This window comes from Euphorbia lathyris, chromosome 6 (assembly GCF_963576675.1).
Source record: "Euphorbia lathyris chromosome 6, ddEupLath1.1, whole genome shotgun sequence".
NCBI lineage: Eukaryota > Viridiplantae > Streptophyta > Magnoliopsida > Malpighiales > Euphorbiaceae > Euphorbia > Euphorbia lathyris.
In genome coordinates this window covers 12,128,776-12,142,574 of record NC_088915.1, presented here as the reverse complement: position 1 = coordinate 12,142,574, position 13,799 = coordinate 12,128,776, and positions in this window count along the sequence as shown.

The following is a 13,799-nucleotide window of genomic DNA, read 5'->3' as shown; positions in this document are numbered from 1 at the left end:
ACTAAGTTGCGATATAATTTCTCCATGATATTTTTTTTTATTTCGGTTACAATATGATATGTTCAAGGGTCTAGGTATCTATCTGGCCCGTCTAGACCGGCATCCACTGTGCCGAGCTTGGACAATGAAAATGACTTCAGGATAAGGATGCAAACGGAGCAGGGCGGGGAATGCATTTTCCATCTCCATCCCCGACTAGTTGGGGATTGCCCGTCGCCATCCATGCGAGTTAGAGAGGGACAGATCTGTCCCCCACCTCCGTTTAAAAACACTTTTTCCATATTCCACATCCCCGTCCCCTCGGGGAATCACCATTTATATTTTAAAAAAATCAGTATATATTCCTTCTCTTCTTGTTTCTAATTTTAGGTTTTGTTCGAATTAATGATAGAGATGCTATGCTTTTAGTTTAGTTTAGGTTAGAAAAAGTATCCATTTAATCATTCGCTAATATTTTATTTATCCCATTTAAGCTTTTATTTGAAAATAATTCAATTTAATTTAAGTTAAATGTTATAAATTATAATATTTAAAATATAATTTTAATTGTAATAGGGAATACTTGAGGATCCGTCAGGGATTCTCCATCGGGGATTAACGGGGCGGGGGCGGGGATCCACTGGACGGGATACCATTCCTCATCCCCGCTCCATCCCCGTCACGGGGGATAAAATTATCTACATTCTCGTCCCATGGGAATTCTTATCGGTGATTCCCCGTCCACATCAGGACGGGTCACCAACGGGGACGGGGAATCCCCGCCCCCACTTGCATCGTTACTTCAGAACCACCTAACTCGTGCCCAATGAAGCCCGCCTATATCTAGTACAGGGTTGATTTAGATGAGATGATGTGCAAAAATACCCTTAACGTTTACAATCAGAAGCAATTTTACCCTAATGTCTAAAATGGTGCAATTTTACCTCTAAGGTTGGCAGCCAAGAACAATTTTACCCTTAACGTCTAAAATTGTGCAATTTTAACCCAAAAGTTGGCAGCTAATAACAATTTTACTCCTGACGTCGACAAGTTAGGTTAATTTGACATATAATCGATCAAACTGTCTTCTCGGTCATGAATCTTGTCATCTACACTTCACATATACGTTATTTTATCACTCATTAGTAACAGATCACAAACGCATGACTAGTTGCGGAAAAAAAATTTAAAAATATACTTTATTTTGTAGGAATTGGACAAAAAATATTCAAATATTTTCGTCAAATTTAAAAATATTAATCTACAATTCTATTATTAAATTGCAAAAAAATATGAAATCTTTTTTTTAGAAGCAACGGATATACAATTGATGCAAAATAAGGAACAAAATATGTGTTTTATAATGATGGAATGAGTGGCATAGGTCCTGATCGTAGCTCCTATACATGGTCTCTTCTTAAATTGAAACTTGGATCCAGATATGAAAAAAAATAAAAGATTTATACCTGAACCAAAGATAGATGAGATGATTAAGACATGGTTATCCAATAAGCAATTAGCTGGCTCTCACATGATAGAATCAATTGGATTGCAACCAATTAGGCAAGCTAAACAAGCTGACTCTAAGAGAATTAATCACCAGAAAAGTTTGAACTTCCATTAATTGCAGGAAAACAAAATAACAAGTGCTGAGCAGGAAAACAAAATAACAAGTGCTGAAAAGATACCTTAAGCATCAACTGCAGTACGCAGATATTGAAGAGCTTGGATCAGTGACTGCATAACAAGAGGCTGGAAATTTTGAATGTTTCGACCTGTGCTAACCTGAAATTCAAACAGAGTTGCGGTAGAACCACAAACAGAAAATCATATGTATTTAACACAGACCAATCAATTTCATTCCACAAAGAAACTCCCTCAATTTTATAAATTTTATTGAAATATAAATATTAACAACCATTGGTGATTGAAATCAAAGAATTAACATCTATTCTATACTTAACAATAGAATAGATGTTAATTCTTTGTCCAAATATGCACAAGTAATTATAGATATGCGCCAAATCTCATAAAATCAAAGTTTAAGATAATTCAAAATTCTCCCAAGTAAAAAAACTGTTTTGACATTAATCCACAAATAAGAAGTCTCTGATAATTTGAATTAAGGATATGGACATTATGTTCTTCTCATAATGGTTATATAGATAAACTTTTACCCAATCATACCATTTCTGAAGCCACTGTGAAGGTCCTAGTTACAAATTCCACTTCCATAAGTCAATAAACCATGAGAAACAAACAGGTGATCTAAATGACTGAACAAGGTCCTAATTGACAGGGAGTAGAAAAGAGGGAAAATGGAAATTGAGCATTCCTTCTCATCCTACTACCTATGAAACACAAATGAGATTTGGTTGAATTATACTAAAGCAAAGCAATGTTGCATCTACAAAGCTAAGTTCAATAACCAGAAAAAGCAGTAATCACTTCACTTGTGGGCAAGAAAGCATATATCAGGTTGCAGATACTGAATTCCTAACTTGCCTCCTCACTGAATGCTTGGTTTAATAACAGCAACTATTTGATGAACTTTTAACTGTTCAATTCAATCACAATCATTCTACTTTCATTTTGTTTCAATTTGATCACCGTGGCTTCTATAATTTTAAGTTTCACTTAGAGAACATGCTATGTTTGTCAAAATGAATATGGTTTCAGTTCAGTTTAGATAAACTAAGCCTTAGCTGCAAAATCAAGTTGCTGATTGTAGTTTAGAAACTTTAGCAAGTGACAGCAAATACACCTATCTCTTTGAGATCTTCAAGAGTAAGTAACGCCAAAGCTTCCTCATCTACTTGAAGAAAACCTCACAAAGTCCTTCAAATTGCAGTCCGTTCTATCTTCACTACTAATTTTAGAACTCCAAACATGGCTAAAAACAACATTGCCCGCATTTGTGTTGCGGCTTCGCCTCTTCGTGACTCTACATTTCCTGGTTATGGTGCCGAAATTCAATATGACATATATTCACTATTAGGAAATTGAAATTGATTTAGGAGTAGTAGTTATGATCCACAATTCAAACTGAATCAAAAAGAACAAACAAATAAAAGAAGAAGATAACTTACACGAGTGCTATCCAGATCTAGCAACGAGCCATTGGCGGAATTGTAGAAAAAATCAAGGAAAATGCAGTGATGTAACCGGCATAGATAGAGTGAGCTCTAATCAGGCTTAGCAGAATAATCCAAAAGTCCCAAACCACAGCTGGGAAAAGGAGAGGAAAAACATGGTGAAGATGAAGATGCATTTAGTAAAGCAAAAAAGTACACTAGATCATTCCCGCCCTTTACATTTGGCTATATATATTGGGTAAATTACACCCATAGCCACTGCACTTTACCCATTTTACATTTATGGCAACTAAACTTTAATTCTTAACAACTATATGATTATTGAACTTTACATCTCTTAACACTTGTAGCAATTTAACTTTAACTAACCCTTCAAAATGACCATCAACAACCTCAAACTGAAAATATTCAAGAATTAAGATTGTTCAAAATGACATTTACCATGAAGTTATATTTTTTTAATTTTCAAAAGCACATTTTTAGAGCTTTTTCTCTTTAAAAATTCACTCTATATTTTAACAAAATAACATTTAAATGACCTCAAAACAAAAAAAAAAATTCAAGAATTAGAGTTCTTGAAAATATCATTACTTTCCGAATTTTTTATTTTGAGATCATCAACGATGGTTTTGAGGAGTTAAGTGTCTACCGGTATTAAAAAATGTAAAATTCAATAGTTATACTGTTAAGAATTGAAGTTCAGTGGTCATAATGTTAAAATGGGTAAAGTTCAATGGCCATGGGTGTAATTTACCCTATATATATATAAATGTATTCTTCTTTCTATAAATAATTAAATTTGTAATTTAGTTTTAATACAAAATAAGGTATATGTAAGGTGTAAAATACTCCTAATATTTTAGTAATTTTACATCTACAGTGAATAGTCTGCTATAAAAACAGAAAAAAAGCTTTAATTTTCTAAGAACAAGAGAATGTCAACTTTGTTAATTGGAGGAACATAATAACTTGGAGGAAAATATTATTTGATTTGGTGCAATCGTAAAAAGAATCTTTAGACCATTATAATTCGTTTATGTTTTTTGGGTAAAAAAAAATTGTTTCTTTACATATTGTCAAACTGGCACCTGAGAGAGAAACTGTCCAAACCGTGATTCAACTTTTTCGTTATGCTAAAAATGATAATTGTTTAGTTTGACACTATAAAAATGATTGTAACGACTTTAAAATGGAAAATTCAAAAAATTAAAATTGTTTAGTACCACATTTACTACGGAACCAATTTTTATATTTTTCAAAATCTATTATTTTCAGAGATTTCTCTCTAAAACATTCATTTTCTCTTTCCTCGCCAAACAACACCTAAATGATGTCAAAATTAAAAAGTTGAAGAATTAAAGTGGTTTAGAATATCATCAAATTTTTCAATTTTTCAATTTTCATTGTAGGATCATTATTTTTAATAAAGCAAAAAACCTCGGTCATTTTTTTTAAAAAAATTTGAGCACAATGCGCTTAAATTAAAGAAAAAAGAAAAATCTCCACCAGACCGGGATGTGATTCGAACCCATGACCTCACAAGGCATAGGTAAGCTCTCAACACTAGGCTAAGAGCATCACCAAAACGAAAAAAAGTCAATCATCATTTGGACAAAAATTTTTTCCAGGTATGAGTTTAACAATACGTGAAAGCATAAGACATTTTTTTACTAAGTTTTCTGCATACAGTAGGACTTGAATTTGAACTCGAGATCTTTACCTTAAATCATTCCTTTAGAGGGTCCGTGACTGGATGTCAAGTATGAGTTTAGTTGTGTATCTCAAAAATCATACTTCAGAGTCATGAGTGAAGTGTGAGGATTGTTACTCTCCTATTGAAGATGAGGTATCATCAGCCACTTAATTAGTGAAGTTGAGAAGTGTGTGGCCACATTCAAATATTTCAATTTGTTGAAATATAAATCAGATAATAATTATTGGTGTATAACTTAATCTTGATACATTATAGTCTACATAATGCCCTAATCATATGGCATCAATCTGTAATGATGATTTATTTGTGCAAATCCATCATTCAGAGTATCCAGATTTAAATGATCTGCTCACGTTTGATGGGTCAAGAACTTAGGAGAGTGTCTCTGATATATTCTTACTACGGGAACAGATTTTTAGATACACAACAGTGTTTAGTGAAATCGGTGACACTTTGTAAATCCTTTTACTCCTAAACCTTTGAGGAGGAGGAAGGAAACTTGTCTTCTTCCTCCTCCCACATTTATGTTTCTTCTAGTTTTTTTTTGTTTGTTTGTTTGTTTTGTTAAGTTTAGTCTAGTTGAATTTTATATATTTTACCGGATTTCCTAACCTGTTGTTCTTAATCCTTTCATTTGTAACATTTTCTGATTTAGCAAGAGCGAAAAATGTAGATTTTATTCGTAAATTACTAGATTTATCGGATTGCAAAAGAAATTTGAATTTTATATATTTTATTGGATCTCCTTACCCGTTTGAACTGCATTTGTTGTTCTTAATCCTTTCATTTGTAACATTTTCTGATTTAGCAAGAGCGGAAAATGTAGATTTTATTTGTAAATTACTAGATTTATGGGATTGCAAAAGAAATGACTCAAATCCGAAGATTCAGAATGGTTCTAATGTTGGAGATTGGAATACAGCTTCTTTTCTGCGAACTTGAAGTTTCAAGAAATATATAATTTATCTGTTGTTTATGTTAGTTGTACCTTTAATGGCTTTTTCTGCTTTTTGTAGTTATTTTATTGCATTAGTGGATCATGTATTAGACATAGTCTATACTTGAGGTTTTATTAACATCATTATAAAAAAAATCAACGATTCAATCCAATTCTAAATCGTTTTTTTAGATATTCGAATCTTGTTTCGGAATCTCCAAAATGAGTCTTAAACCATAAATTTTTTTTATAATTATGCCTAATGAAAATCACCGTTGCAATTCGATTCGGTCCTAAAGAAAAAATCGATGGATTAATTTAAGGAAATTTAATAAAAAAAAAATTTAAACTTTGTAGTTTGACCGATTTGTAGGGATTGGCACGGTTCGATTAATCGTTCCATCAAAATATTTGAACTTAACTAATTCTATCAGTTTTTAAGACATTAAACCCTAAACTAGTCTAAATATATCGATTAGATTTTTCGGTTAACGATTGTTACTATTATCTCAATGGTTTACCCAACAAAACGGCTAACTATTTTTTTTTATCCAAACCTAAATATAAAGGTTACCAAAACGATTAACCTTATTTTATCTAAACTTTTCCATGGGCCGGGTTCGGGCCGGACCTATCGAGTTTTTATGTAAAAATGCTTAGTCCAAGCCCAGTCCAGCCCAATCCACTATTAATTTAGACGGGCTGGGCTCGAGCTTAAAAATCAAATCCCAAACTCAATCCATATAAGTCTACCTCTATATATATATATATATATATATAATTAAACAAGATTATCAGAATTTAAATCCTAATGGCTGCTAAGGTTTGGGACTACCACTAGACGAGCCGCAACAACCCATATTCCAGTTCATCAGATGGAGGATTGGGTACATACTTTATTTCACGCATTTTGTTTTCTTAATCAACATTCTATTCTGTTGGGATTTCTGGTGGTACTAAAGATTCGGTATATGAACCGAATTTGTGAGTAGTTTTGATTTAGTACGTCGATAAGTATTTTAGGCTGGATTTGTTAAATTGGATTCGAAAGGAATATAGTTCATAGCTGTGGTTTTTTGTTCGATCTATAAGGTTCCGAATCTCATTACAATCCTTGCTACTCTCCACTTTGATTTAATGAGATTTTTTGTTGAGGTGACAAATAGAGCTGCTATTGTCTATTCAAATAAAATGAAATCTGAATATAGTTCATAGCTGTGGTTTTTTATTCGATCAGTTGGGTTAAGTATAAAAATAAGAGTCTCTCCTGTTGGAGTGGTTTTAGGTCTTCTCTTCTGAGAAGTTTTTTCGTAGTTCTATTAACGAGTGTCCTGAGCTGGAACTGTCGTGGGCTTGGCAACCCACATACAGTTAGCGTATTGAAGGATCTTGTAAGGATCCATAGGCCTATGGTTATGTTTTTAATAGAAACTATGATCAAAGAAGACAAGATGAGAGCGGTTGGCAGGAAAATTGGGTATGGAGGGTCTTTTATGGTTAACGGACAAGGTCACGGGGGTGGATTAGCATTATTCTTGAAAGACAATCTGTCAGTTTCCATTCAATCTTCTTCGATCAATCATATTAGTGCTTTAATAACACTACCAAACGGTCCTAAATTCAAGTTAACTGGTTTTTATGGCTTCCCCGAAAGGCAACGGTGGAGAGATTCTTGGGAGTTGCTGCGATCCCTCAAGGACCAAGATGATCTCGCCTGGTGTTGCATCGGGGACTTTGATGATATCCTTTGTTCACGAGAAAAGCGCAGGGGGGGGGGGGGAGAGAGAGACCCCAACCCAACTGGTTAATGGAAGGTTTTAAAGAAGTCATGGATGACTCTGGCCTAACTACAGTTAGTATGATTGGTCCATTCACTTGGGAGGTCAGGCGAGGTTCAGACAGGTGGATTGAAGAAAGACTAAATCGGGCTTTTGTTAATATCAGGTGGAAAGAGACCTTCGCGGACACTAATTCGAGGAATCTTGTTACTGTCTCGTCGGATCACTCGGCAATCCTCTTGGAATGTAAGGTTTGGATACAAGGCTCTAGTATTAAACGCTTTAGATTCGAAAACACTTGGTTACGGGAGCAAGCTTGTGCGACAATTGTGAACGAAGCGTGGAAGTCGGCCCCAGATGGAAATATTACAAAAAAAAATCGCTGTGTGTTCAGAGGCTCTCAAGAAGTGGAGCTCGACCTTAGAATTGAATTTCAGTCGGTTATTAAATACCTTTCGAGTTCAGATGCAAGAGGTTAAGGGGAGACGTGATGCTTATGGTGTGGATAGGTTCAAACAAGCTGCAAAAGCATATGCTGAGACGCTAAGGAAGCAGGAGGACTTCTGGAAACAATGGGCCAAATTGTTGTGGTTACAAGATGGAGATTTTAATTCTAAATATTTCCACGCATATGCTACGGATAGGAGGAAAAAGAACAGTTTCTCACAACTTAGAGATTCGGATGGAAATTGGCGAACGAAGGGCAACGGGCTGGACGATCTGTTAGTAGATTATTGCAGCGATATTTTTACAAGCCAGGGAAACAATGATGCAGCTCTGCTCCCATTTATACAAGTAAGAGTAACAAGAGAGTAGAATGATCAGCTATCTCAAAGGTTTTCTAAGGAGAAAGTAAAAAGGCTTGTTTTTCCATGCATCCGGATAAAAGTCCGGGTCCTGACGGGCTGAATCCGGCTTTTTATCAACATTTTTGGAACATAGTAGGGGATGATGTGTGCGAGGTATGTTTCTCTATTCTCGGGACTGGAAAACTCCCACAAAAGTTGAATGATACCCTGATGATTCTTATTCCGAAGATTAGTAATCCTGAACAAGTTTCAGATTTACGGCCTATAGCACTATGCAATGTCCTACTCAAAATCCTCTCAAAAATGTTGGCGAATCGTCTCAAAGCAATCCTTCCATCCATTATCTCAAGTACACAAAGTGCGTTTATTAAAGGAAGATTGATTTCCGATAACATTATTGTGGCCTATGAGATAATTCATAAACTCCGCGGACTAAGATATGGTAAACATGGTACGGCTGCCCTAAAACTAGATATGAGTAAAGCCTACGATAGAATCGAATAGGGTTTTCTAGAGAATATGTTACGGAAATTAGGATTCAGAGACAAATGGATTCAATGGATAATGTTGTTGGTGTCTATTGTGTCCTATATGGTAGTTCAAGATGGTAGAGAAATTGGCCCGATAATTCCAAAGAGAGGTCTGAGACAAGGAGATCCCATCTCCCCATTCCTATTTCTGATTTGTGCTGAGGGGCTTTCGGCACTGCTAGGAGCAAGCAGGTCGAATTCACAGCTCTCAGGTATCACGTAATGCTCCTAAGTTGTCACACCTCTTCTTCGTCGATAATAGCTATTTATTCTTCCGGGCTAATACGAATGAGGCAAAGGAGGTTCAAGCCTGTCTACAATGTTACGAACATGCATCAGGTCAGTGTGTCAACTTTCAGAAATCCTCCGTATTTTTTAGTGGCAATACGAAGATTGATGCTAGATCAGCGGTGTGTAATGAACTTGGAGTCTCTGAAGTCAATGACATGGTCTTTTATCTAGGAGCACCGATTGTAGTAGGAAGAAGCAAAATGCAAACATTTGGCTTCTTAAAAGATAGAGCATGGAAACGCATTAATAATTGGAAAGAGAAATACATGTCACGTGCCGGAAAGAAATTCCTCATCAAATATGTGCTTCAATCGATCCCAACATATCTGATGAGCATCTTCCTCATGCCAAAGGAATTCTGTGACGACTTCAATAAAATGTTGAACAGGTTTTGGTGGAACTCATCAGGATCATCATCGTCTGGGCTTCATTGGAAATCTTGGGAGAACCTTTGCTGGCCTAAATCAAGCGGAGGACTCGGGTTCAGAAATACCCACCTATTCAACCTTGCCTTACTTGCAAAACAAAGTTGGAGGATATTGCAGAATCTGGATTCACTGGTGACTCAAATACTTAAGGTTCGTATTTTCCTAACTCTGATTTTTTGCAGGCTCCTTTGGGTCATAACCCTTCCTTTCTGTGGAGGAGCATCCTGGCGGGACGTGAATTGCTTGTGATGGGTCTCCGAAGGAAAATTGGGAATGGTGAAACCAGCGCAATCTGGAGCTCCCCGTGGCTTTTTTATGATTCCCTCCCTCTCCCTACCAGCCCTCTTGATACCACACTGCCTACTGGTCTGGTGAAGGATCTACTAAATGAAAATGGCACTGGGAACCTTGATCTCATCAGTAGAATCTTTAATAGAAGGGATGTCTAATTGATCTGTTCAATTCCGGCGCGAAGGAGGCAGCGTGAGGATGACTGGTTCTGGCCTGACGAAAAGTCCGGTAATTACTCAGTAAAGAGTGGTTATCTCAAAGCACTTGGATCCCGCCCTTCTAACACGGCAAATCTCTCTATGATTAACTGAAACTTAATATGGAATTTATAGGTGGCCCCAAAAGTTAAAAACTGTTTATGTAGGATCTGCACAAGCTGCTTACCGACTATGAGTAACCTGGCATCCCGGCGATCTCCCTCCCAAATTGTTGTCCAATATGAAATGCTTATGGGGAAGACGATCTTCATGTGTTTATCAGTTGTCCGCGAGCCTACCGAGTGTGGCAAATCTTCTTTCAGGATAATAGGGTATCGACGGTCACAGATCTCATCTTCTGGCTTTCAAATTGCATCGGAGGGGCGTCAGGGACGGGAAATGAAGTAGCGATGCTTTGCTGGAGTATTTGGAAAGCGCGGAACGATAAGGTTTGGAATAACAGGGAACAGACACCAGAGGAAATCCACCGTATGGCCTTATCGGAATTACGTGTCTGGAGAGAAGCTCAAATCGTCAATCTAAATCACCCTCAGCCACAATCGGTCGTAATCGCAAAATGGAAGAAACCGTCGGAAGGAAGCTATGTGTGCAATATTGACGCATGTGTGGATGACCAGAATAAATTCAGCTCCTATGGGTGTCTGCTGAGGGATCATCAGGGTAGATGTTTTGCTGCTAAAATGGGGCACCTTGCGGATGTCACGGATCCCCCGTTGGCAGAGGCAATGGCGATAACAGAAGCTATGTCCTGGATTAAGGATTTTAACCTCAGCCATGTGGAGGTCCAATCAGATTGTCTCGTGGTTATTAGTTCCATACATCAGCAAAAACGTCAATTATCTTATTTATCAGATGTAGTGAATGATTGTTGTGATTTGTTAAGAGCCTTGAACTCATGTTCAGTCTCCTATGTAAAATGTTCAGCGAATTTAGCAGCTCATAGCTTAGCTAAGGCTGTTATATCTAGATCTGTTCGTGGTGTGTGGGCATATCCACCACCGATTATTTTTGACATTCTCGCTTCTGATCTTAGTTATTAAATTTTACCTTATTTCAAAAAAAAAAAAAAAATATATATATATATATATATGGAAGAGTTCTCAATGGTGAGTCTCCATCCATGGAGTATATTCTGAATAAATGACCTGTTATAGTAGGTTACTAAGAGGTTATCAGGTTATCTAAAAGCATATTTCTCTCTTTATAATAAATGATTGTCCATATTTTTTTAAAAAATACTCTCTCTCCATAATAAATTCATTGATTGCTACATTAAACTATTTAAAATCATATATAAAATCATTAAAAAAAAAACTAAAATCGTGGTTGACTATTAAAAAACTAAAACCATTTTGATTCAAACAAAGTAAACCCATATGGAATTTCGTTTGAAAAAATAAAACAAATATCAAATGGTTTCTCCAATCCCACTCCTGTTACTCCCAAACTTTTTTATGGAGACACTTAGAATTAAAATCTTTCAATAATATTTGGATGCATATATTACATTTAGTTAGTTAATTAGAAAAAGTAATATATAATTTCTTTTGAAGTTAAATTTATAGGGTTGAAGTATAAAATACTTCTAATATTTTGGATTAGGAGCAATTTTCTCCCTAATCTCTAAAATGATGTAATTTTACTCCTAACGTTGGTAGCCAAGAGCAATTTTACCCCTAATATTGATAGGTTGAGTCAATTTAAGAAATAATTCATCAAATTGTCTTCTCGATCATGAATCTTGTCATATACTTTATACATGCGTCATTTTATCACTCAATAGTAACAAATCACAAACATATATGATGTGAAAAAAATAAAAATAAATATTAATCTTCAATTCTATTATTAAATCATAAAAAAAAACATGAAATCTTTTTTTAGAACTAATTGATATGCAATTGGTCCAAAATAAGGAACAAGATATCTATGTTTTATAATAATATATGAAAGTGAGCTGCTAAATACCGCACTCAAATTACTATCACCGCCTTCATTTGGACTTTTTTGCCCTTCTCATAATTTTGATCAAAAACTAGAAATTCTCTCTCCAAAATCATAAACCCGAAAAACAATAATTGAAATTATGAAAATAATTGATGTGTAACAACCTGAACCACGAAAATGGACGATTACGAGTCGGAAACATTAAAATTTATGTTTTTTTATCAAAGAACTGATGGAAATAAGACATATTTTTCATGACGATTTTGTATTTTTTGTAATAAAAAATTGGGGAATTTTGCATTTTTCGTCATAAAAAATGGAACGATTTAGTATTTTTCGTCACTAAAAATTTTACGATTTTGCACATTCAAAATTTGGCCTAAACGGATGCGGCATCCGTTCGGCCCATGGTGGGGGCGGACGTGGCACTCCGCCCCACCAATGGTGAGAACGGATGGCGCATCCGCCCGGCCCATGGTGGGGGCGGATGCGCCATCTGTTCTTGCCATGGGTCGGTCGGAGTGCCGCGTCCGCCCCCACCATGGGCCGAACGGATGCCGCATCCGTTTAGGCCAAATTTTAAATTTTTCTCTCAAATTTTTTTCCTCAAATTTTGAATCAAAAATTATGCAAAGGGTAAAATTGTCAAAAGATGGCGGTAGTAAGAAATTTAAGGGCGGTAAATAGTAGTACTCTATATGAAATTGATCCAAATTACCAACGTTAGGATAAAATTGCTTTTAGCTACCAATGTTAGGGGTATTTTGCACTTTATCCCTAAATTCATATGACTTATTAAGACTTAATACATTAGCAACTCATTCAACTTGGCGTAAAAAGTTGACTGATCCTCTGAATGTATAGAGTGTCTCGTTAGCTTTTTGAATTTACTTAACGTAACCTCTTAATATAATAATATTAATTTTTTTAAAATGACTTATTGTCCTATTGATCTTCTGAACTTGCGTAAAGTGGTAAATTTCAATTTGTCAAAATTCAATCATGTATTCTTACATAAAGTTAGGAATCTAATCTTGTCACGTTACGTTATGTTATGTTACGTTACGTTATATTACGTTATGTTACGTTATGTCACGTCACGTCATGTTACGTTACGAAACGTCACGTTACATTACGTTGTGTTACATTACGTTACGTTACATTATCTTAAGTTACGTTATGTTAATCTAAGTTCCGTTACGTTACATTAAGTTAATCTAAGTTACGTTATGTTATGTTACGTTACGTTACATTGTGTTGCATTGTGTTACGTTACGTTACGTTACGTTACGTTACGTTACGTTACGTTACGTTACGTTACGTTACGTTACGTTACGTTACGTTACGTTACGTTACGTTACGTTACGTTACGTTACGTCATGTCATGTTATGTTACGTTATTCTAAGTTACATTACGTTATTCTAAGTTACGTTACGTTATATTATTCTAAGTTATGTTACATTACATTACATCATGCAAGTTATGTAAGATTAAATTACATTTGATAACATGATGTTACATTACGTTACGTTATGTTATATTACGTCACGTCACGCCACGTCACGTCACGTCAGTCCAGTAATGTTTCAATTTGGTAATGTTTCAGTTCAGTAATATTTTAGTTCAGTAATATTTCAGTTGAGTAATGTTTCAGTTTAGTGATGTTTCAGTTAAGTAATATTTCAGTTCAGTGATGTTTCAGTTTAGTGATGTTTCGGTTTAGTGATATTTCAGTTCAATGATGTTTCAGTTTAGTGATATTTCGGTTCAGTGATGTTTTG